The sequence below is a fragment of the Halichoerus grypus genome, chromosome 6, assembly GCF_964656455.1.
Source record: "Halichoerus grypus chromosome 6, mHalGry1.hap1.1, whole genome shotgun sequence".
Taxonomy (NCBI): Eukaryota; Metazoa; Chordata; class Mammalia; order Carnivora; family Phocidae; genus Halichoerus; species Halichoerus grypus.
Window position 1 is genome coordinate 122,560,814 of NC_135717.1, and position 25,608 is coordinate 122,586,421.

The 25,608-nt window shown below is 39.0% G+C and overlaps 1 protein-coding gene, 1 non-coding gene and 1 pseudogene across 6 annotated transcripts in view; 1 reads left to right on the forward strand and 2 right to left on the reverse strand.

The window, feature by feature from the left end:
• R3HDM2 (R3H domain containing 2) overlaps positions 1-25,608 on the reverse strand; it is a 154,547-nt gene that overhangs the window by 74,421 nt on the left and 54,518 nt on the right. The window lies entirely within an intron of this gene.
• Positions 1,583-2,902, forward strand: LOC118526595 (heterogeneous nuclear ribonucleoprotein A3 pseudogene; annotated as a pseudogene).
• TRNAN-GUU (transfer RNA asparagine (anticodon GUU)) lies at positions 3,846-3,918 on the reverse strand. Its single transcript has one exon. It is a non-coding gene; the product is annotated as a tRNA-Asn (tRNA).

A 25,608-nucleotide genomic window follows, 5' to 3' on the forward strand; every position in this document is an offset into this window, starting at 1 on the left:
AGGAGATGGACCTTATCATGTCCTCACCAGGTGGAACCATGAACTTTGAATTGAAACAAACTGTAAATATTCTAAGGACTCAGCCCAAACGCCTGCAACTTGGTACAGAAAGAGATTCTGCTTACTGAAAGCCTTAAGAACCAATTATTTTCAGCCAAAATTAGTTTTCTGCCAACATCAAACGAAATTCTTTGTAAACAATATATAAAAGCATTCCCTTTTGTCTTTATAAACTTTTTTTTTTTTAAGATTTTATTTATTTATTTGACAGAGAGAGACAGCGAGAGAGGGAACACAAGCAGGGGGAGTGGGAGAGGGAGAAGCAAGCTTCCCGCTGAGCAGGGAGCCCGATGCGGGGCTCGATCCCAGGACCCTGGGATCATAATCTGAGCCAAAGGCAGACGCTTAACGACTGAGCCACCCAGGCGCCCCTGTCTTTATAAACTCTTGATTTTTGGGTTCCCTAAGGGGGGACTATTTGGGTTGCTGCCCAAATGTGTCTTCCCCAAACTGCCATTCTGAGACTCCAAATAAATGCTTTCGTTTTTATTAAAAAAAATATATGTGGAAATTGAGCAGACCAATGGAAAACAATAGAGATCATAGAACAAACCCACACATATCCAAAAACTTGATCACATTAGGAGACATAATTCATATTCAATAACAAATGTTTTAGAGCAACTAGTTCTCTATAGAGAAAAAAAGTCAGAACCCCACACAAACATAAATTCCATATGGATTAAAAACCTACATTTGAAAAGAAAATTCTTAACATTTCAGAAGCAAATATGCAAGACTCTTATGACCTCAGCATAATGAAGGACTTATTAGATAAGAACCAGAAGCAGAAACCAGAATAAAAAAAGACTGTAACTTTTGATGACTTTAAAATTTATAATTTAAAACTTAAAACTTCTATACAGTAAGAAATACAGGGTCCTGGAATGAGCCCTGCATCAGGCTCCCTGCTCTGCAGGGAGTCTGTGTCTCCCTCTCCCTCTGCCCCTCCCACCTGCCCTCTCTCTCTCTCTCTCTCTCTCTCTAATAAATAAAAATCTGTAAAAAAAATTGTGAAGTTAAAATATAAGCTATAGGGCGCCTGGGTGGCTCAGTCGTTAAGCGGCTGCCTTCGGCTCAGGTCATGATCCCAGAGTCCTGGAATTGAGTCCCACATCGGGCTCCCTGCTCAGCGGGAAGCCTGCTTCTCCCTCTCCCGCTCCCCGTGCTTGTGTTCCTGCTTTCGCTGGTTCTGTCTCTGTCAAATAAATAAAATCATAAAATCTTTAAAAAAATAAAATAAAATAAAAGCTATAGATTGGGAAAAAAATTATTTGAAACATACATATATGACAAATAATTGGTACCTGATATATACAAATAATTATAAAACAAAAAGAAAAAGATAACTCAATAGAAAAGTTGGCAAAGACTCGAAAGTAGAAACCCAAAAGGCCAATAATAAAAGAAGCTTATCTTCTACTAGTAATTAGGAAAATGCATACTAAGATGGGGAAATACCAGGTCACACCGAACAGACTATAAAAAAATTTAAGGGGTCGCCTCCTCTTGGTCCCATATTGAACTCGAGTTGGAAGAGGCAAGTCCGGTCTCAAAATGGAGGGCCATGATCCAAAGGAACCAGAGCAGCTGAGAGAACTGTTTATTGGTAGTTTGAGCTTTGAAACTACAGATAATAGTTTTAGAGAACATCTGAAAAATGGGGTACACTTACAGATTGTGTGGTGATGAGAGACCCCCAAACAAAACGTTCCAGGGGTTTTGGTTTTGTGACTTCCTCTTGTGTTGAAGAGGTGGATGCAGCAATGTTTGCCTGACCACACAGGGTTGATGGGCATGTAGTGGAACCAAAGAGAGGTGTTTCTAGAGAAGATTCTAACGGTGAAGAAAATTTTTGTTGGTGGTATTAAAGAAGATACAGAAGAATATAATTTGAGAAATTACTTTGAAAAGCATGGCAAGATTGAAACCACAGAAGTTATGAAAGACAGGCAGAGTGGAAAAAAGAGAGGATTTGCTTTTGTAACTTCTGATGATCATGATACAGTTGATAAAATTGTTGTTCAGAAATACCACACTATTAACGGGCATAACTGTGAAGTGAAAAAGGCCCTTTCTAAACAAGAAATGCAGTCTGCTGGATCACAAAGAGGTCACGGAGGTGGATCTGGCAACTTCATGGGTCATGGAGGAAACTTCGGTGGAAGAGGAGGCTACGGTGGCGGAGGTGGTGGCAGCAGAGGTAGTTATGGAGGAGGTGATGGCGGATATAATGGATTTGGAGGTGATGGTGGCAACTATGGTGGTGGTCCTGGTTATAGTAGTACAGGAGGCTACAGTGGTGGTGGACCAGGATATGGAAACCAAGGATGCGGATAGGAGGTGGTGGTGGAGGATATGATGGTTACAATGAAGGAGGAAATTTTGGAGGTGGTAACTATGGTGATGGTGGGAACTATAATGATTTTGGAAATTATAGTGGACAACAGCAATCAAATTATGGACCCATGAAGGGGGGCAGTTTTGGTGGAAGAAGCTTGGGCAGTCCCTATAGTGGTGGTTACGGATCCAGTGGTGAAGTGGTGGATATGGGTAGCAGAAGGTTCTAAAAAAATTCAGAAGAAAAGGGCTACGGTTCTTAGCAGGAGAGAGAGCGAGTTGTCAGGAAAGCTGCAGGTAACTTTGAGGCAGTCGTCCTAAATGCATTAGAGGAACTGTAAAAATCTGCCACAGAAGGAACGATGATCCATAGTCAGAATAGTTACTGCAGCTTAAACTGGAAACCCTTCTTGTTCAGGACTGTCATAGCCACAGTTTGCAAAAAGTGCAGCTATTAATGCAATGTAGTGTCAATTAGATGTACATTCCTGAGGTCTTTTATCTGTTGTAACTTTTTCTTTTTCTTTTTCATTACATCAGGTATATTGCCCTGTAAATTGTGGTAGTTGTACCAGGAATAAAAAATGAAGGAATTTTTAACTTAAAAAAAAAAATTTAAGGGGTGCCTGGGTGGCTCAGTCCGTTAAGCATCTGCCTTCAGCTTGGGTCATGATCCTGGGATCCTGGGATAGAGCACCACGGTGGGCTCCCTGCTCAGTGGGTAGTCTGCTTCTCCCTCTGCCCCTCACTCCCCGCTCGTGCTTGCGCTCTCTCTCTAGCAAAAATAAATAAATAAAATCTTAAAAAATTTTAAAAATTACAGCTTTACAACACTGCATACTGGTATGCCAATACACTGTTCATTTTTGTTGCTGAGCACTACACCATTGTATAAATAAACCACAATTTATTTATCTACTTACTGTTGATAATATCCAAGTTATCAGGGTTTCCAATTTTTAGCTATTACAAATAGAGCTGGTATAAACATTCACGTACAAGTCCTGATGTGGACATATGGATCCATTTCAGAGGTGAAATGGCTGTCATTATGATAAACGTATGTTTAATTAAAAAAAAAAAATCAAATTGTTTCAAAGTGGTTTCACCATCTTACATTCCTATCAGTAATATATGAACTCCCGTTGCTCCACATCCTCACTAGCATTTGATTTCATCACACTTTTTCAAGATCAGCCATGCTAAATAGTTCTGTAGTGGTACCTTATGGTTTTCATTTGCATTTCCCTAATAACTGATGTTGAACATCTTTGCCAACCCCATATCTTCTTTAGCGAAGAGTCTGTTCACATCTCTTCCCCATTTTTAAACCGGGTTGTCTTCTTATTGTTGAATTATGGCATTCTTCATATATCCCACACTCAAATTATTTTCTTAAACTTCTATTTTCTGCTAGGCTTTTTTTTTTTTAAGAATAAGCTCTATGCCCAACATGGGGCTTGAACTCATGACCCTGAGATCAACAGTCACATGCTCCACCAACTGAGCCAACCAGGCACCCCTACTCTGTCTTTAAAAGAGAAATTTTATTTTGATGAAATCATTTTTTTTCTTTTATACTTTGTGCTTTTTGTGTTTAACTTATGAAATCTTTCTCTAATCTATGATCACAATGATTTTCTCAGACGTTTTCTTCTAGAATTTAATTTTAGCCCTTACATATAAGTCCATGATCCATCTGAGTTAATTTTTGATGATGTGAAGTAAGGTTGGAGGTTTTTTTGTTGTTTTTTTAATGTGGTGAAGGATAGCAGAATTTGCCACCTCACATATGCCACTTTGGCATAGGATTATTTTGAGCAGAATGAAATTAAGAAGCAGATAAAAGAAAAGCTCTCTGCCCTCCCTCTATTTGCCTGAAAGCAGGACATAAATTTACAAAGGTATCCTCCTTCCCTCTTCACCAGTAAGGACAAAAGTTAATCATAGGAGACAAACCTTATCAGCCTGGAGATGGCACCAGAGGGTTCTACATAACAAACTTTACTAGCTAGTCTTTATCTACCATTAGTTTCACATATATTGCCTTCCCACAATTTGCCACCCCTAGACACTCAAGGTCTTTTTCCTTTGTCTTATCACTTCTCTAAAAATTTGTTAGGATGCTACCTATATAACTTTATTTTTTTTTTTAAGATTTTATTTATTCATTTGAGAGAGAGAGAGACCGAGCACAAGCAGGGGGAGAGCCAGAGGGAGAGGGAAAAGCAAACCCCCTGCTGAGCTGGGAGCCCAACGTGGGGATCGATCCCAGGACCTCAAGATCATGAGCTGAGCCGAAGGCAGATGCTCAACCATCTGACCACCCAAGCACCCTATATAACCTAACTTTTAACCAGACCTTTGAGTTACTCATCCAGGCATTTCTCTCATATATATATAAATATGAAATATATATGTCAATAAACTTGTTTTCTCTTGTTAATCTGTCTTGTTACAGAGACCCAGCTGGGAACCTAGAATAGAAGGAAAAAAGACTTTTCTTCCTTTATAATGTTTATCTGATTAAGGACCACTTATTAAAGTTTTCCTTTCCCCACTTAAATGCCTTGAGATAATCATGTTACTTTCTTTTCTAGTCTGTTAATACGTGTGAATTACACTGTTTGAATTTTGAAAGCTGAACCAACCTTGAATTGTTGAGATAAACCCTACTTGGTCATGATGTATTGTCTTTTATAGAAATTACTGATTTCAGGGTGCCTGGGTGGCTCAGTCGGTTAAGCGTCTGCCATCGGCTCAGGTCATGGTCCCAGGGTCCTGGGATCGAGTCCCGCATCAGGCTCCTTGCTCTGCAGGGAGTCTGCTTCTCCCTCTCCTCCCCACTTGTGCTCTTACTATCTCTGTCTCTCTCTCTCAAATAAATGAATAAAATCTAAAAAAAAAAAAAAAGAAATTAATGATTTCAATTTACTAAAATTTTGTTAAAGATTTTTGCATCTGTGTTCATACTAAATATTAGCATGTCATTTTCTTATGTCTTTGGTTTTGGTGTCAGGGTAAGGTTGGGCTCATAAAATGAGTGGGGAAGTGTTCCCTCCTCTTCTAAGTTCTTCAAAAGTTTATGTAAAAATGGTACATTAATTCTTCCTTAAACTGTTGGTAGACTTCAGCAGTGAAGCCATCTGAGCCTGGAGTTTCCTCTGTAGAAAGTTTTAAACTACAATTCAATTTATCTAATAGATATAGACCTACTCTGGTTATCTGTTTCTTTTTGATTGAGCTTTATCAGTTTGTGTCTTTCAAAGAGCTTGTGCATTTAATGTAAATTGTCAAATTTACTGGCATAGAATGGTTTGTGGTACTTATCTTTATAATGGCTGTAGAATCATCACTCATGTCCTATTTCTCATTCCTGATACCAGTAATGTATTCTCTCTTCCTTGTCTAAACCTGGCTAAAAGTTCATCAATTTTGTTAATCATTTTAAAGAACCAGCTTTGTGGGGCACCTAGTTGGCTCAGTCAGTAAAGCATGAGACTCTTGGGGGGCAGGGGGGAGTCGTGAGTTCAAGTCCCATGTTGGGTGTAAAGCTTAGGGAGGAAAGGAGGGAGAGAGAGAAAGAGGAAGAAACAGAGAAAGATGGGACTCCTGGGTGGCTCAGTTGGTTGAGTGTCTGCCTTCGGCTGGGGTCATGATCCCGGAGTCCTCGGATCAAGCCCCGTGTCAGGCTCCCTGCTCAGCGGGAAGCCTGCTTCTCCCTCTCCCTCTGCCACTCCCCCGCTTATGCTCTCTCTCTCTCTCTGTCAAATAAATAAATAAAATCTTAAAAAAAAAAAAAAGGAAAGAGAGAGAAAGAAAGAAAGAAATCAGCTTTTGGTTTCACTGATAATATCTACTATTTTTCTGCTTCTTAATTCAATGATTTTTGCTCTGATCTTCACAGTTCCCTTTCCTCTGCTTATGTGGACTTAAGTTCCCTTTTCTTTGTCTCATTTCTTAAAATGGAAGCTTAGGTCAATAATTTGAAATCTTTCTACTTATAATATATGCATTTAATGTTCTAAATTTCCTTTATAATGTTATAAATTTCCTTTTAAGTACTGCATTAACTGAATCCCACAAGTTCTGCTATGTCATGTTCTCATTTTCATTCTTTAAAAAAATTTTCTAATTTTCTAAAATTTTCTTATTCTTTGACCGATGTCTAATACAGATTATGTTTAATTTCCAAATATTTTGGAGTTTTCAGATATTCTTCTGTTACTGATTACTAATGTAATCCCTTTATGATAAAAGAACATACTTTGTAAGGTGCCTGGGTGGCTCAGTCATTAAGCATCTGCCTTCGGCTCAGGACATGATCCCAGGATCCGGGGATCGAGCCCCACATCGGGCTCCCTGCTTGGCAGGAAGCCTGCCTCTCCCTCTCCCACTCCCCCTGCTTGTGTTCCCTCTCTCACTGTCTCTCTCTGTCAAATAAATAAATAAAATCTTAAAAAAAAAACTGTAAAATTTAAACTTATTGAAATTTCTTTTATGGCCCAGAATATGGTCTATCTTGGTTAATATTCTATGAACACTAGCAAAGAATACTATCATACCATTGTTGGGTAGAGTGGTCAGCAAATGTCAACAAGGTCAAGTTATTTACTGTTTTTTTTGTCTAAGTGTTCAATCAAATATTGAGAAAGTACTGTTGAGATCTCCAACTATACTGAGTTCTCTATTTCTTTCAGTTTTATTACTTTTTTTTTTAAGATTTTATTTATTTATTTGAGAGAGAGAGAATGAGAGAGAGCACATGAGAGGGGGGAGGGTCAGAGGGAGAAGCAGACTCCCTGCCGAGCAGGGAGCCCGATGCGGGACTCGATCCAGGGACTCCAGGATCATGACCTGAGCCGAAGGCAGTTGCTTAACCAACTGAGCCACCCAGGCGCCCTCAGTTTTATTACTTTTTGCTTCATAAATCTTGAAGTTCTGTTATTAAATGCATAAACATTTATGATTGTTAGTCTTCTTAAAGAACTGACCCCATTTTCATCATGAAATCACTCTCCATATCCATGGTACTATCCCTTACTGTGAAATCTACTTTGTCTAATATTAATATAGTAACTCCTCCTTTCTTCTGATTAGTGTTCCCATAGTATATCTTTTTCCATCCTTGTACTTTTAGTCTAGCTGTGTCTTTAAATGTACTTAATGTGGGTTTCTTGTAAATAGCACCATAACTAGGTCTTGCTTTTAAGTGCAATCTGACAATTTTCACCTATTAATTGCAGTGTTTAGATCATTTGCATTTAATGTGATTATTTATATGGCTGGATTTAAGTCAACCATCTTGCTATTTGATTTCTACTTGTCCAATCTGTTCATCTTACCCTTTTTGGATGTCTTTTAGATTAATTAAGCATTTTATGATTCAATTATCTCCTTTCATGGGCTTATTAATTATACCTCTTTGCTTTTTTTTTTAAGTGGTTTCTTTAGGATTTAAGGTATAAATCTTTAACATATCACAGTCTATCTTCAAATAATATACCATTTTGCATACATTGTAAGAACTTTAGAATGGGGCGCCTGGGTGGCTCAATCGGTTAAGCAACTGCCTTCGGCTCAGGTCATAATCTCAGGGTCCTGGGATCAAGCCCCACATCCAGCTCCCTGCTCAGCAGGGAGTCTGCTTATCTCTCTATGTCTGTCCCTCCCCACTGCTCGTGCTCTCTCCCTCTCAAATAAATAAATAGAATCTTAAAAAAAATAAAAATTAAATTAAATTTTAAAAAGAACTTTAGAATAGTATACTTCCATTTTACCTCTCCCAACCTTCTGGGCAATTGTTGTCATACATCTTACTTCTACACATCTTATAAATCCCACAATACAGTTTTATTATTTTTGTTTTAAACAGTTATCTTTTTAAATGGCTTTTTCCGGATAAAAGAACTAGTAATAGTTTCTATATAGACTTTTTTTTTAAGATTTATTTATTTATTTTAGAGAGGAGTGGGGCAGAGGGAGAGAGAGAGAATCTTAAGCAGACTCCATGCTGAGTGCAGAGCCTGACTCCAGACTTGATCTCACAACCCTGAGATCATGACCTGAACCAACAGCAAAAGCTTAATGCTTAACCAACTGCACCACCCAGGTGCCCCTCTATATAGATTTCTGATTCTCTTCATTTCTTTAATGTAGATCTAAGTTTCCATCTGATATAATTTTCTCCTGCAATTAACATTTCTTGTAGTCATAGCTTGATGGTGACTAATTCTATTAGCTCTTGTATATTTTAAAAAGCTTTATTTCATCTTTATTATTTTTACTGTGATAAAATTCATATACCATATAATTCACCCATTTGAAGTCCACAATTCACTGGCTTTTAGTGTATTCAGAGTTGTGCTTCCACCACCAAAATCAATTTTAGAACATTTTCATCACCCCTAAAAGATACCCTATACCTATTAGCAATAACTCCCCATTTTCTCCCAATCCTCAGTCATAAGCAACCATAAATGTACTTTCTGACCCTAGAGATTTGCCCATTCTGCACATTTTCCTCTTCAATTTTTTTTTAAAGATTTTATATATTTATTCCACAGAAAGAGACACAGTGAGAGAAGGAACACAAGCAGGGGGAGTGGGAGAGGGAGAAGCGGGCTTCCTGGCTGAGTAGGGAGCCTGATGCGGGGCTCGATCCCAGGACCCTGAGATCATGACCTGAGCCGAAGCAGATACCCAATGACTGAGCCACCCAGTCGCCCCCCTCTTCAATTTTTTAAAGGCATTTTTCACTGCATATACAATTCTACGTTTATAGGCTTTTTCATTTAGCACTTTAATGTTACCACTCTAGTAACTTCTGACTTGCAATGATTCTAATGAAAAGTTTGCCGTAATTCTTACCTTGTGTATTAGTCAGGGCTGCCATAACAAAATACCACAGATGAGATGGCTTAAACAACAAAAATCTACTTTCTCACAGTCTGGAGGTTAGAAGTCCATGATCAAAGTGTTGACAGGTTTGGTTTCTCCTGATGCCTCTCTCCTTGGCCTGCAGATGGCCACCTTCTCACTGGGTCTTCATGTGGTTTTGTCTCTATACACTCATGCCCCTGTTGTCCCTTTATGTTTTCACATTTCTTCTTCTTATAAGGACACTAGTCCTTATAATCCAATCCAGATTAGGGCCCACCCTAACAGCTTCATTTTTTAAAAGATTTTCTTTTTTAAAGTAATTTCTACATCCAAAAGAGGGCTCAAACCTATAACCTCAAGATCAAGAGTCACACGCTCTACTAAGCCAGCCAGGCTCCCCCTTAACATTAATCATCGCTTTAAAGACCTTTCTCCATGTACAGTCACATTCTGAGATAACTGGGGGTTAGGATTTCAACATACAAATTTGGGGGGACACAATTCAGACCATAATCCCTCTGTATATAATGTAGGTTCTTTTCTCTGTCTCCTTTGGGGACTTCCTCTTTTTTCACTAGTTTGAGGCAATTTGATTAAGATGAATCTTGGTATAGCTCTCTTCATGACTGTTCTTTTTGGATTCTCATGGATCTAAGCATCTCAAGGAACCTAAAACAGAAAAAGTCATGAAGAGAACTACACCAAAGCATATCATAATCAAATTGCTTAAAACCAGTGATGAAGAAAAAATCTTAAATGAGCTTTTTGGATCTATGAGTTTACAGTTTTCATTAAATTTAGAAAATATTCAGCCATTATTTCTTCAAATATTTTTTGCTGTCCCCACCCCTATATTCCTGAGACTCCAATTACTTGTATTCTTAAGACTGCTTGATGTTGTCCCACTGTTTACTTATTATTTACTTATCACTGCATATTTATATTTTCAATCTTTTTCTTATATTTCATTTTGTTTTACTAATTTTTTTTTTTTAAGTAAGCTCAATACCCAATGTGGGGCTTGACTCACAACCCCAAGATCAAGAGTCACATGCTCTACCGAGTTGGCCAGGTACCCCACTTATATTTCATTTTGGATGTGTCTTTTCTCTTTTCTTTTTTTTGTCCCGCTGAGCAGGAAGCCTGATGTGGAACTTGATCCCAGATCCCAGGACCCTGGAATCATGACCTGAGCCAAAGGCAGACGCTTAACTGACTGAGCCACCCAGTTGTCCCTGGAGGTTTGATTTGGGTCATTTTTATATCTTCCATGTCTCTACTTAAAAGCTCAATCTTTCTTTCAGTTCTTTGAACATTTGGAACAGTTGTAACTGTTACAATGTCCTTGTCCACTAATTCTATCATCTGTGTAATTTCTAGGCCTACTTCTATTGACTGGTTTTTCTCCTCCATATAAACTGTATTCTGTGCTTCTTTTATATGCCTGATAATTTGTGATTGGATGCCAAATGTCGTCAATTTTGCATTCTTGGCTGGTGTTTTTTTTTTTTTGTCTTTAATTTTGAGCTTTGTTTTAGGAATTCCTGACTTAGAAGCAATTTCATCTTTCTGAGGCTTGCTTTTATGCTGTTAGGCAAATCCAAGGTAAATCCTTTAGATTAGGGCTAATTTGACTGCTTTACTGAGGCTACGCCCTTCTAAGGCCTCCATTCAATGTCCCAGGTGTTAGAAGGTGTTTCTGCTCTGGTTAGTAGAAACACAACATATTTGTGGCCCTGTATTCCAGGGACTGTTCTGCCTAATGCTTTCTAGTGGTCTTTTTCTGGCCTTGGGTTAATTTCTTCACTATTCATAAACTGATTAGCACTCAACTAACAAGTCTAAGATGGTAAAATCCAATAGAACTTTCTGCAATGATGAAATTGTGGCAACTGAGCATTCAAAATGTATCAGTGCAACTGAAGAACTGAATTTTTAAATATCCACACGAGGTTAGTAGCTACTGTACTGGACAGTTCAGATTTAGGGTAAACTTCTACAAATTTCTGGAGCTCTCTCTTTTTTGTGTGAAGCTTTCTTCTGTCAAATACTCTGCCCACAAATTCTAGCTGATCTGGCTTCTCTGAGCTTTTACTTCTGTCTCCTCAAATGTGGGAGACTGCCAGCTCTGTTTAGGTATCTCTTCTCATCCAAATGTCTAGAAACTTTCATCAGATGGGGCCATCACAGTGATCAACTTGTTTCCCTTCTCTGAGGTTTCACTGGTCTGCTGCACTACCCTTTGTCCAATGTCTAAAACAGTTTTAAAAATATATTTTGTCCAGGGGCGCCTGGGTGGCTCAGATGGTTAAGCGTCTGCCTTCGGCTCAGGTCATGATCTCAGGGTCCTGGGATCGAGTCCCACATCGGGCTCCCTGCTCCTTGGGAGCCTGCTTCTCCCTCTGCCTCTCTCTCTCTGTGTCTCTCATGAATAAATAAATAAAATCTTTAAAAAAAAAAAAAAAAAAAATATATATATATTTTGTCCAGTTATTCATTTTTTTTTATTTGTTTAAGGCAGAGGCATAAATCAACTTCTTGCTCCTCCACCATGACCAGAACTGTAAGTTCCCTTCCACTGAGTTTTTAACTTTGAATTATTATTATTTTTATTTCTGTGGGTCTGAATCACTTGTTTCTGCTGATTTTTGTTTGTAATGACTTGAGATATTATTATATTACTCTTATTAGCTCTTATTTGTTGGCAATCTATCTTTAGGAATTCTCTGAAGCTAGGATTGAGGTATGTTCCACCAGGGATGATCTGAGTTTGCTTCTCTCAGGTGCCTAGGAGCATTATCAACTTGGATCTCCATTTAAAAAAAAAAAAAATCAATTTATACATATTAAACTTTCTGATCAAAAAACAAATTTGCATGGCTCAAAAAAATTTAAATTAGTTCCCTTTCCCTTCCTCTTAGTTGGGGCCAAAGATTGAACTAGCACAGTGTGTAATAAAGGACTTAACCTTGGCCAAAGACAGGTCTGGTCTTTGCCCTCAGCTCCCTGGAAGTAAACCTAAACTGCAGAAATGCCTGTTGTTAAAAGTTTTTGTTTACTGAGGGCTTTGAGCTGTGCCAGAGGGTCTAACAATGTGATTTATAGTGGGGACTATGAGTCACACAGGATCAGCACAACTTCAGGAGGGGTTAGAGACTGAGGTCAGCTACGTTGGCAATCAAACATATCTACATGATGGAGTCCCAAAAAAAACTTGACACCAAGCCTCGGGTGAGCTTCTCTGGTTGGCAGTACTCTATGTGTATTGTCACACACCACTGCCAGGCAGAGTTAACGCTGTCCCTGACTCCACTAGGAGAGGACAAACAGAAGCTGAGCATTTGGAACCCTGCTAGACTCTGCCTCATGCATCTATTCTGTTGGCTGATTTTAATCTGTATCCTTTTGCTTGAAATAAACTGTAACTTTGAGTGTAACAGCTTTTATTGAGTTCTATAAATCCTTCTAGCAAAGTACTGAACCCAAAGGTGGTCTGGGGGACCCTCAAACTCTACAATGGTGCCAGAAGTAAAGCTGGATTTAGGGACTGTTTCCTACGTTTGCACAGTCAGCAGCACTAGGACTGAAGATTCAGGGGTATGGCTGAGGAGGAGCAAAGAAGGCAATACAAGTGGCCAGGAGACTGATTTCATACAAAAGGATTGGGCAAATAAGTAGTCTCAAGTAGCATTCCTCCTAGCCTTCCCTCAAGAACGTTCATGCTATCTACCCCTACCTTAACACTACCAAGTAATCTAAAAAATGTCAGAAAAATGAAACATAACTCTACTCTTAAAGGTCTAGATCTGAATTAAGATCTCTAAGATAAACTCAACTCTAATATACAATGTCATGGGGGGTTGGAAATGGAGGTTAACAGCCCAGCAGATAATATGCAATTTTGGTTCTGAATGTCAAGACTTTTACAGTAAACTAAGGTGAACTCAAATTTATTAAGGATGCACAACACCACCATCAGACAGTCAGGGATAGACTTCTGCTCAAGTAAACCATCCTCCCAGCATGCCAATAATAAATATGCTCTAACTTTGTTAGGCAGACAAAATTTGGATGGTTATTTCAGAAACCAAGTATGTCTTTCTGGATTTTCAATTTTTAGTCTGTGTCATTTTAGTCTCCAAAGTATAATTCCAAGTAAGACTATAAAGTATTAGTATTCTTACCATTCTAAAATATACAAAATAGAGAATCCCCAATACTTAGGATCCCTCTTTCCCTACACTGATATCCTATTATCCAATGAGTCAGCCTTCTGGTAAGGCAGGTAGCTGACTACCATGTGCCAAGAGCAGTAGAAACAGTTCAAAGATTTCACAGAAAGGAAGATAATTGGGGGCGCCTGGGTGGCTCAGTCGGTTAAGCGTTTGCCTTCGGCTCAGGTCATGATCCCAGCGTCCTGGGATCAAGCCCCTCGTCAGGCTCCCTGCTCAGTGGAGAGCCTGCTTCTCCCCCTCCACCCCTCCACCCCCTCCCCCTCCTCTCATGCACTCTATCTCAAATAAATAAATAAAATCCTTAAAAAAAAAAAAAAAAAGGAAAGGAAAATGATTGTTCTTGCCCTTACAATTTAAATCAGTAATTTAAAGATACATATGTGAAATTAAAAACCAACAGAAATTCAAAATAATGAGAAAAACAAGTCCATTTACCTCTGATTTTCCTCTAAGATTAGACCTCCTTGAACGCAGGGATTGTGTTTTAAATCATCAGCAACTTGAAAACAGAAGGTTCAGGACGCCTGGGTGGCTAAGGCCGGTTGAGTGCCCGACTCCTGATTTCAGCTCAGGTCATGATCTCAGGGTCATGAGATCAAGCTGCACAAGGGGCTCCACGCTCAACGGGGAGTCTGCTTGAGATTCTTTCTCTTCTCCCTCTCCCTCTGCCCCTCCCCGCTCTTGCACACATGCATGCTCTCTTTCTCTCTCTCAAATAAATAAATAAATAAAAAGAAAATAGAAGCCTCAAAAATACAAAAATTAAGAGTACAAATTTATAAGAGCTGGGTAGCTTGAGTCATGGACAGTTTCCTAAACAATGTTAATTCTGCCCTGGATTTTTCAAGGAAGGTGGAAATGTATTGGCAAAGAGAGTTGAAGATAACTTGAGGGAGAGCAAAAGCACAAGGGAAAGATAGTATATTTAGTCTAGTTCAACTTGGCTGACTCAGTCCAAAGAAATGAGTTTAATGAACTATCAGAATAGTCAGTGAGTGGGGCTGTCCTAAGGTCCTGCTGAAAAATGTGGGATTTATGCAACTGAGAGCCAGTATCACAGGGGACTGAAATGATAATGATGATAATAACTGGAATCACTGAGCAGTGAGGCCAGTTTCTCAGCCAGTAGTACTGACCAAAAGTAGCAAAAGAGGCCAAAAACCTTGTTCTGGTTCAGAATATAGAAGTATTTCAGGGTCCCCTGGCTGGCTCATTCAGTTGAGCATCGGATTTTGGCTCAGGTCATGATCTCAGGGTCATGGATCAAGCCCTGAGTCAGGCTCCCTGCCCAGTGCAGAGTCTGCTTGAGATTCTCTCCCTCTGCCTCCCTCTCCCCTGCTGCTCCTCCCCCTGCTCGTGCTCTCTCTCTCTAAAATAAATAAATAAAATCTTTTTTAAAAAAAGGTATTTCATCACTGGTGCAAGAATAGGACTCAAATCTATACCATTACTTTTTTTTTTTTCTTCAAGGTACAAGCAAACTCAGTGATGGCTAACAGGGTTAGGGGGGACAAACATGGTTTTTCTTCCCCAGTGCCCAAATGATTGACAGCCATCCCCCTTCTACATATAGTGATGTGAAAAGGGAAAATATATATTTTTTAAAGATTTATCTATTTGAGAGAGACAGAGAGATAGCATGTCCCAAGCAGACTCCACACTCAGTGCAGAGCTCGACCTGGGGCTCAATCCCACACCCTAGGATCACAACCTCAGCCAAAAATCAGTCGGGCATTCAACCAACTGAGCCACCCAGGCACCCCATGGAAAATATTTTTAAAAGTAAGGAACACACAAGAAGTGGTGTACTCATCTATCAAAGAGGAAAAAAAGCAATGTCAAGAAAAATATTTTCATGAAAGACAGGATGCAAGGAAAAAAAACACAGGATGAAGACAAAAGAGAAACATCAGTTCTGATGCACCAGAAAACAGAGAAGAGAAGAAATATCATTCAAAATAATTGCCTCAATTTTAGATTTTGCCATCCTTCTTCCAAGCCTACAGTCTGTAAGAAGGTGAGAGAACAGGCAATGAGAAGAAAAATTCCCAAACAAAATAAACAAATGCCCCATATCCCAAGACCAGAGATTTTTAGTGCCCCCAAGTATCTGGATTATATTTATAATGAAACTGAATCTTGATTTAATGCTGTGCTTTTCATAGGGATTCTTCCCTCATCTCTCCTAAAAATGCAACAATTACCATAAGAACATAAAATAAACATTATCACAAAAATCAGCATAACACAATCTCTGAGTAGACTCTAAGCAAAGAACAGGGGATAGCTTCTATCTTTCCCACTGATGCCAAAACAAAATAACAATAACCAAAAAAGTCTGAATGCTCTTACATGATATCACAGATTGTGGCCTGTTCCCTGCCTTACAGCCTTCCCAGAATGGACCAGTGGGATTTAACATGAACCAAATCTGTCAACCAAGCTGAAGACAGACATGTGAGTTCTAATGAGCAGTGGTGAAAAACATACTGCTCCATTCGGCTCCAAACAATGATAAATAATTCAGGAAAAGAACTGCTGCATACAGAGCATAGCAGGAGGATTTAAAAATAGACCATAGGCTACAGAACCTAGGTAGGGGAATCAGGAGTCAGAGAAAATGGATTTATGTCAACAAATTCCCGAGCCCTTGCAGTACAGGATGCTGCTGAAACTGCTACTCAAAATGGATGCCAGAATTCTAGTGTGCTTTTTTAAAAAAACAAGTATTTTTCAGGAACTTGGCAAATTTGGTAATGAGAACTAATAAGCAATAGCACTATTTGGCAATAGTAGATATCACAGAAAAAGCATATCAAAATGACACAGGGAAGACATGTTCTTCAGAAAAAATTATGAGGTTGGGGCGCCTGGGTGGCTCAGTCAGTTAAGCGTATGACTCTTGGTTCTGGCTCAGGTTGTGATCTCAGGGTCGTGAGACTGAGCACAAATCAGGCTCTGTGCTCAGCATGGAGTCTGCTGGAGATTCTCTCCCTTTCCCTCTGCCCCTTCCCCTGTGCGTGCTCTCTTTCTAAAATAAATAAATAAATAAATAAAATCTGAAAAAAATTAGAAGGAGGTTAAAATTCTATTTTCTGTACCACCAAGTTCTAGGTCTAAAATCAATTTGGACTTGGGGCGCCTGGGTGGCTCAGTCGTTAAGCATCTGCCTTCAGCTCAGGTCATGATCCCAGAGTCCTGGGATTTAGCCCCACATCGGGCTCCCTGCTCAGCATGAAGCCTGCTTCTCCCTCTCCCACTCCCCCTGCTTGTGTTCCCTCTCTCGCTCTGTCAAATAAATAAAAAAAAAAATCTTTAAAAAAAAAAAAATAAAATAAAATCAATTTGGACTTTTACTTACTAATTATGCCTCTAGTATCAAGGGTACATAGCACTCAAGATTTTTCTATTCCTTTTTTCACCTTGAACAGATCCAATCATGCAATACATGCAAACACAAGATTCTCACCTGTTAATAAAAAGAGTAGCTTGAACACTGAACAGAAACCATGATTATGTTCTCACCAGATTTATTTATTTATTTTTAAAGATTTTATTTATTTAAGAAAGAGTGAGCGAGAGAGCACGAGGAGGGGCAGAGAGAGAAGGAGAAGCAGACTCCCTGCCAAGGAGGGAGCCGGACGTGGGGCTTAATCCCAGGACCCTGGGATCATGACCTGGGCCAAAGGCAGATGCCCAACTGACTGAGCCACCCAGCCACCCCTGTTCTCACCAGACTTAAATTCTGCGTCTGACAGAATTGATTGAGTCTGTAATTAGATGAAGACAGTCCAAGATCCTGGGTTCATGTAGATGGTGAAGGTTTCAACGTACTCAAGAGTGCTTCAAGTGGGACATCTGACAAATAGTGTGGCTGGACTGTCAATCTTAAGACTGGTGTCTTGAGGACCATAAGAATGACCAGAACCCAGATGTACTCTAAATACTCAACAATGTATGTAATGAAGAAATAATATTCTATATCCAAACTGCATTTCCCCACAGCCAGTCTCTTCATATGCTCGAGATCAATTTCAGAAAACTGAAAATTTTAAGACCATACAATGATGCCTACACTACCTATAATGTGTGATATAAAATACCAAATAAACCATAATCTGGTTCTTTTATATACTGCTTTATCCTAACTAAGTAAAACAGGACTGAAGAAATTCTTGTTCAGTATAAACTACAGACCATTACATAAATAGACGAAAATGCTTATGCCTCACCTTTTTTTAGAAGAAAAATAGGCCATGTCTCCTCATAACTGTGCCATTCAACTTAAACTACACAAAGACCAGAATGCACTTGTAATAAGATGAAGACTTTTTTTCAATTCTTAAATTCTCTAGTTTCTAAGTGTAAACAATAAATAACATTTTCAAAAGACTGGCTCATTTAAAAGATGGTCCATCCTAAAGCACTTCTCCAGGCATGACATAATGTGGTCAGATCAGCTGTTTTCCATCCCTGCTCCACTCAACAGACAGTAAGCCAACACTTCCTCTCTCTGTAAATCCAGGCTTTCTTACTGTTGACAACAGACAGTATGGTCAGATAGACCTGGAGTTGAGTCCTGGTGCTAGTACCACCCTTGGTTATAGTAAAGGAACACTACTCTGGGACAGATCCACTCTAACCCTCTTCTGACCTGCCTATCCCTTTAGGGCTAGATGTTCATGGGACCAAGTGGACATATCTACCTGAAGCCCCTGACTCTACCACCCCCCAACTATGGTCTGGATCCCAGAATTCCCTGCCCAAGCAGTTCTGAGCCCACTTCCAAGGACTTCAGTGGATCTCCTCTCAAACTCTGTCCTGCCATAGACAATACCCACTGTTGTACACATTCCATGGTCTGAATCATGGCCAAGGGACAGATGATGAGAGGGTGAGGATGGAGACTAGACTTAGAGGGTATCCCCGCACTATCCCATCCTGTCTCAGAACTTTGAGGAGTCCGAGAATTCTGGCCTTCTAGGTCACTAGGAAAACATATGTCTAAGAAGTAGGGGACATTTTTCTCTTAACAGTTTTTTAAATCTTGACTTATAACTTAAATATATAGATATACAGAAATTGTGCTTCCATTCATGCTCTTGCCCTGAAATTGTTAGGAGCAGGCCTACCTAGTCCTATCATATACCAGCTATGTGATCTGATTAGTTTGCTTTTGTTTTTGTTTTGTGTTGTTTTTTTTTTAATGTGATCTGATTTGTAACCACCTCTGTAAACTTCACTTTACTGACCCATAAAATAATCTCCTTCAGGGCGCCTGGGTGGCTCAGATGGTTAAGCGTCTGCCTTCGGCTCAGGTCATGATCTCAGGGTCCTGGGATCGAGTCTCGCATCGGGTTCCCTGCTCAGTGCAGAGCCTGCTTCTCCCTCTCCCTCTGCCACTCCCTCTGCTTGTGCTCTTCTGTCTATCTCTCTGTCAAACAAATAAATAAAATCTTTAAAAAAAAAAATAATAATAATCTCCTTCATAGATTTTAATGTGATGAAATAATTTTCAAAATAATTTTGCAGGGTGCCTGATGAACAGCAAATCTGAGAGAAACTGAAGCTATTACTATATGCTCTGCCATCACTCTTCTCCCTAGTATGGGCAAAAAAGGGACCAAAAGGGCAAAAAGTAGGGCCAATTTCAGAAAAAGTACAATAAAACAGCCATTTGTGGGTCTCATTTTAGGGATTTCTGTCATTGATTCCATGGAGGTCTGATAGTATTGGTTGTTATTTTTCTTACAACCATTTCTCCCATTAAAATGTAAGCTTTATTTTCTGTAATTATATAGGAAGATGAATGCTAACTAAACTTATTGTGGTAATCATTTCTCAATATATGTATGTAAAGTCACTATGTGATACACCTTAAACTTAAACCAAGCTGTACATCAATTATATCTCAATAAAACTGGGGAAAAAATGTAAGTTCTATAAGGTCAGGGATTTTTCCTTTTTCTTCACTGCTATGTCCCTTACTCTCAGACAGGTCCTGGCACAACAAATAAGTATTTGTTAGTAAACCATTAACTACAGGAGTGCCTGGGTGGCTCCTGTCGGTTAAGGGTCTGACTTCAGCTCAGGTCATGACCTCGGGGTCCTGGGATCAAGCCCCTCATGGGGCTCTACACTCAGCAGGGAGTCTGCTTCTCCCTCTCCCTCTGCCCCTCCCCCTGCTCATGCTCTCTCTCTAATAAATAAATAAAATCTTTAAAAAAAAAAAAACTTCAAAAAAATTTAAAATAAACCATTACCTAAAAAAACAAGTACAGAGCGGTTATCTGACACCCCCACATCCATATAGTATGCTAGCAAGCCTGGTATAATCAGAAAATGATTTATTTATATACGACTACTTTACTTAGCTGTTTCCTATAATTTCAGAAGTTTCCTTAAAAATGAAATTGAAAACATTAGAGTATGCCTTTAATATGAGGACTTTTCTGCTCTCTTCAACTCTGCTTCCTCACCTGCTTGCAGAGGGATACTAATAATACTCAGTAATTTCATATATAATCTTACCAGAGAGGATAATTCAATTAGCTACATTATACTGAAGCTCTTGCTTTAAGATTCGAATAGGATGGGATCTAGTAGAAAAAAAATCTAAAAGAATAGTTTAGGAAATAGGTCCCTTTCTGCATGTCTCATGGTTTTTTTGTTTTGTTTTGTTTTTGTTTTTTTAAGATTTTATTTGTTTATTTGAGAGAGAAAGCATGAGAGGGGGGCTGGAGGGGCAGCAGAGGGAGAGAGACAAGCAGACTCCTAGCTGAGCACAGAGCCCAGTGCAGGGCTCGGGGCTCAATGTGGGGCTCAATCCCAGGACCCTGAGACCATGACCCGAGTAGAAGTCAGTTGCTTAACCGACTGAGCCACCCAGGCGTCCCTGCATGTCTCATGTTTTTATCCCCAACTCCCTTGAGTCTTGCATGAGTCAATCCTATCAATTCCTAAGAACTCAGTGGAAGCCTATAAACTATCTTACACCCCATCACATTCTCAAAAACATATTGTGGTTTTCAAATTTCCTTAATCAATCCATTTATCTCTCTGATGAATATTCATTTCCAAACTAAAGGTTAAAATACTACAGCAGAAGTAGGTAATTTGGAATCAAATTTATTCTGAAACAGAGTAAAATGACCCCGATAACATTATACGTGAAACTCTGGGTAGACAAAATGATGACTGGCAAAAAGACAGCTGAATAGCACACCCTGTATAAATAAGAATTAAAAGTGTGTCAACAGAGAAGACATGTTGCAGATGTGCTTTCTGTATCACACAAATCCCCAAACCGGCCTGGCTACTTATTCAAAGGCTCATTTGAAGAAAATTGCATCCTCCATATTGGTCTGATTCTGAAACTCAACTACAGTATAAGGCATCAGCTTAAAAAAACAACTACTCTCGGTGACCTCAAGATACTATTAGCAAAACACAAGTGTGATATTCCTGAGCACTGGTAAAATAAATTCTCAACAGTCCTAAATTCCATGATTGAATTTAGATGAATTAACTAATTCCTCCCTGAACAAAATTCATAAGTTTCTTAAAAAACAAAAACAAACAAAAAAAACCCCCAAAAAAGCCAACAAGCTCCAATACATTCTATTCTATATCAAATTACAAAGCTATAAATGTCTAGAAATGCCTCAAGGTGTGTAACTACTGAAGGTAATTAGCATTCTCAAAATTAAACATCCACTGCGATGCTCAAGGAACTGGGAGCACAGAAAAGAGATAAGGGCAAACAAATCCCACCAAAAAGATAAAGTTCAAATGTGTCTCTCTAATAAATAAAGAAAACAGGATTCTGGAATTAACCAACGTAACTTGCTGGGAGAAGAAAAATTATCAACCTTGTAAGTGTCAAATAAAATATAAAACTTTTTGTTGCTGTTATTCACTGGGAAAGTGGGTATTAATTGGGCTGGAAGCTCAGAACTGTGATGATTTTGTAATAAAGATTGCATGAAAGATCCTTTCATTTGAACCGAAAAGATATTGTTTTAAAAAGAAAATACACTTTAAAAAAAAATCTATACTAAATCATCTTATTCTGTAAGATCACCACACCAGAGTTGTGCCATATAACTTTACCTCTAATCCTCACTTACACCTTTACCCTAACAAAGAATACAACTATGGGATCTTGGACAAAGAAAATTCAGTATTTTATACAGTTAGTTTTTAGAGACTGAATTCCCAGCTCTGCCACTTACAAGCTATGTGATCTTGGGCAAATTACTTAATCTCTTTGTGACTCAGTTTCCCTTATCTGTAAAACAAAGGTAACAGTAACTATCTCATGGGGCTATAAAGATTAAATGAGTTAATATACAGGTAAAATGCTTAGACACATGGAAAGCATTTAAATAAATGTTAGCTATTATTTTTGTTGTTATTTAGTCTTCTCTAAACTAATAAAAGAAGATTGGGGTCACTATTTTTAAAACTTGGAGGAATCGGGGTGCCTAGGTGGCTCAGTCAGTTAACTGTCCGACTCTAGATTTAGGCTCATGATCTCAGGGTTGTGAGATCGAGCCCCACATAGGGCTCTGTGCTGCACATGGAGCCTACGTGGGATTCTCTCTCTCCTCCCTCTGCCCTCCCCTCTTAAAAAGTTTGGAAGAATTAATATAGAAATAATATTATCTGTTTTATGGTTCCTCTGAAACTGCACGACCTGCTTGCATAGAAGGAATAAGCAGGCCCAGAGTGACATTAGGTTTTATGCATTTTCTCCTTAGAGACAAATATGGTAGGATGCAATCTAAGATTCCTGTGCTAGGGGAATGAAGTTCCCTTTCTGCACCTACCAGGAAAATCAATGGTACAGGAAACAAACAAGTAAATCATAATGTATTATGTTAAGTGCTAGCTAGAGCTGCTCACAAGGTTAAGTGGGAATAAAGGGAGTAGGAATGTAGATCATACCAGAAGAAAGGCTTCTTCTAGAAGGAAGGCATGTTTAAATCTAATCCTCTAGGACAAATAGTATTTAGCCAAAGAGAAAAGTGGAAAAACAGACCTAGATGGAATATTCACCAGCTGGATGATTTGAGGAAAGTTACTTAATCTCTCTAAACCTCAGTTTCCTTATCTATAAAATGGAATGATTACAATTCTTTTTTTAGAAGACTGTGAAGATTAAATGAGATAATATATATAAAGTACTTAGAACACAGTGCCAGGAACACAGAGTGTTCACAGAGTGAACCCAACAAACAACAGTATCATTAACACAGACATATGGATCACCTTGATGCTTTCTCAGAACAGCAAGTATTGCATAAAGAAAGCTAGAGTATAAGGCATTCACAGAAAAGTGGCTTGAGAAAAAGCTAGAGAGGAGTGGAAATAGGATCATAAAATGTCTTGCACACTAACTAAAGCTATGAGAAACTTGTAAAGGATTTTCAAAAATGAGTTACATCATCGTATTTCTATTTTAGAAACATTACTTTTGCTACAAAGTGGATGGCTTAGAAAGCAGATAAAATAGAGGCAGACACGCCAGCTAGGAAAAAGATGAGATAAGAATTCTAACTGTAGAATAAGGGGATTGTGACCCTAGGGGCATTAGGAGGTAGAATCGTTAAGACTTAGTGACATATATGAGATGTGTATGATGATTGAGAGAGGAAAAGTATAAGAAGATATCCAAGTGACCGGATAGAAAAGCAGCTTCTCAAAGTGTAGCCTGATATGCCTGGGAATCTCTAAGACTTTTTTCTGCAAGGTCAAAAACACTTTTATAATAATACTTTATTATTATATAATATATATGAAATAAATAACATTTATTAGATACATATTATATATATGAAATGAAATAATAATATACAATATAATAATAAGCCCTTGTTTGCCCTTTTCACTCTCATGCTCTCACAGGTATATGACAGTATTTTCCAGAAACTATATAGCATGTAATATCACAACCAACTGAATGAAAAGGCAGATATGAGAATCTGTCTGTGTTCTATTAACCCCAATATTAAATTAGATTTGTATAAATGAAAAACAATGACACATTTCCCATTAAATTTTGTTAACTGTTTTTGAAGAATTTTTTTCATTAAAAACTTGCTTTTATATTAACATGTATTAGATTATCACTTTAAAATTAATAAATGTTTTTAAATTTCTCAGTTTTAATTTGCAATACACTAATATAGATAGATATAATCCATATAAACAAAAGCTCTTTTGGAGGCCTCAATAATTATTAAGAGTGTAAAGAAATTCTGATATCAGAAAGTTTGAGAACAACTGGGGTGGATATGTCTACCACTGAAATCAGAATACTGAAGGAGAAATCAGTCTGGAAAGAAAGATGATAAAGTTCAGTTTAAAACATGGTAAATGTGGGATTGAGGGGAAGACGGTGGCAGAGTAGGAGGATCCTAGGCTACCCTGACCCATGAATACAACTAGAGAACTATCATATCATCCTAAATAACCCAGAAATCAATCTGAAGACGCAGAACAAACTCCACAACTAAAGGTAAAGAAGAGGACACATCGAAGAAGGTAGGAAGTGAGGATATGCGGCTTCAGAGAGAAACAGACCGCGGCTGCTGCAGTGGGGAGGGAGGCACGAATGTGGAGACGGGCGAGAGATAGACTAACACACAGGGGAAAGCAAATCCCCATAGCAAATGGCTTAGAAAGTGAGAGGGCAAATTTCATGCCTTTTGGCAACCAATGGGGCTTAAAGCCTCGAGTTTTAAAGGCCAGTGTGCTTGGTTCTGATAGAGCTCAGAGGACATTGGGGCTGCTCTTGGAGAAAAGGTAGGGCAAACAGCCCATGGACATATAGCATGGAAACAGTGATCTGAAGAGGGCCAGGGACACAGAGTGGGAGGTTACTTGTTCACCTCAGAGCATGTCCCAGAGAAGTAGTATTTATGGAGAACAAAAGAACTGGCCAGTGCCATTTCCTTCCCCCACCCCTCAGCATAAGCACAGGGACACCTGCAGGAACCAGCCCAGCATGGACACTTGCTCTCTAACTTGCTTATGCCAAGCCCCCCTCCCTGCCCTCTGGTGGAACCACCCCTCCCAGTCACACTTGGCTCAGCCCCGGCTTGACAGGCCCTCTCCCCCAGTAGACCAGCCCAAACCCCTGCCAACCACCTCATCTCCTGACCAGGGAGTTTTATGAGGCCTTGGTTCCAGTGGTAGTGGCAACAAGACTCATTTTACAAGCAGACCAGAACATACCTAGTTAAAACAAGCCACATTCAGGCCAGGGACCAAGAACACTGTCCAAAACAGGCAAAGAGAGCCTCTGTAGACAACTGGCCTGAAGGATGAGATAAAGAAGCCAGGACACAACAGCAAAGGGCACAAAGCACACATTGGAGACATTCTCAGAAGCACCAGGCCCTGGGGAACAGGGGACACTACACTGGAGGGCACTATAGGACCTCTTCTTCATAAAACCATTGCCCTCAAGAACAGGAGACATAGCTGAGTTTTCTAACACATAATAACAGACACAGAAACTTAGACAAAATGAGAAGACAGGAATTTGCCCAAAATGAAAGAACAGGACAAAGCCATGATGGGAGATCTAAGCAAAGCAGATATAAGTAACATGCCTAATGGAGAATTTAAAGCAATGATCATAAGGATTCTCACTGGATTTGAGAAAAGAGTAGAGGACATCAGTGAGACCATTAACATAGAGATAAGGAATAACATAGTAGAGATAAAGGGCTCACTAAATGAAATGAGAAACATGCTTGATGAAATGAACAGCAGGCTGGAAGAAGCAGAGGAACAAATTAATGACTTAGAAGACAGAGTAATGGAAGGTAATCAAGCTGAACAAAAGAGAGAAAAAAGAATTATGCAAAACCAGAATAGACTTAGGGAACTCAGTGACTCCATTAAGCATAATAACATTTGTATTATAGGAGTCCCACAAGAACAAAAAAGAAAAAAAGAAGGCAGAAAATGTATTTGAAGAAATAATAGCTGAAAACTTCCCTAATCTGGGGAAGGAAACAGATATCCAGATCCAGGAGGCAGAGAAAACACCCAACAAAATCAACAAAAGCAGATCCAA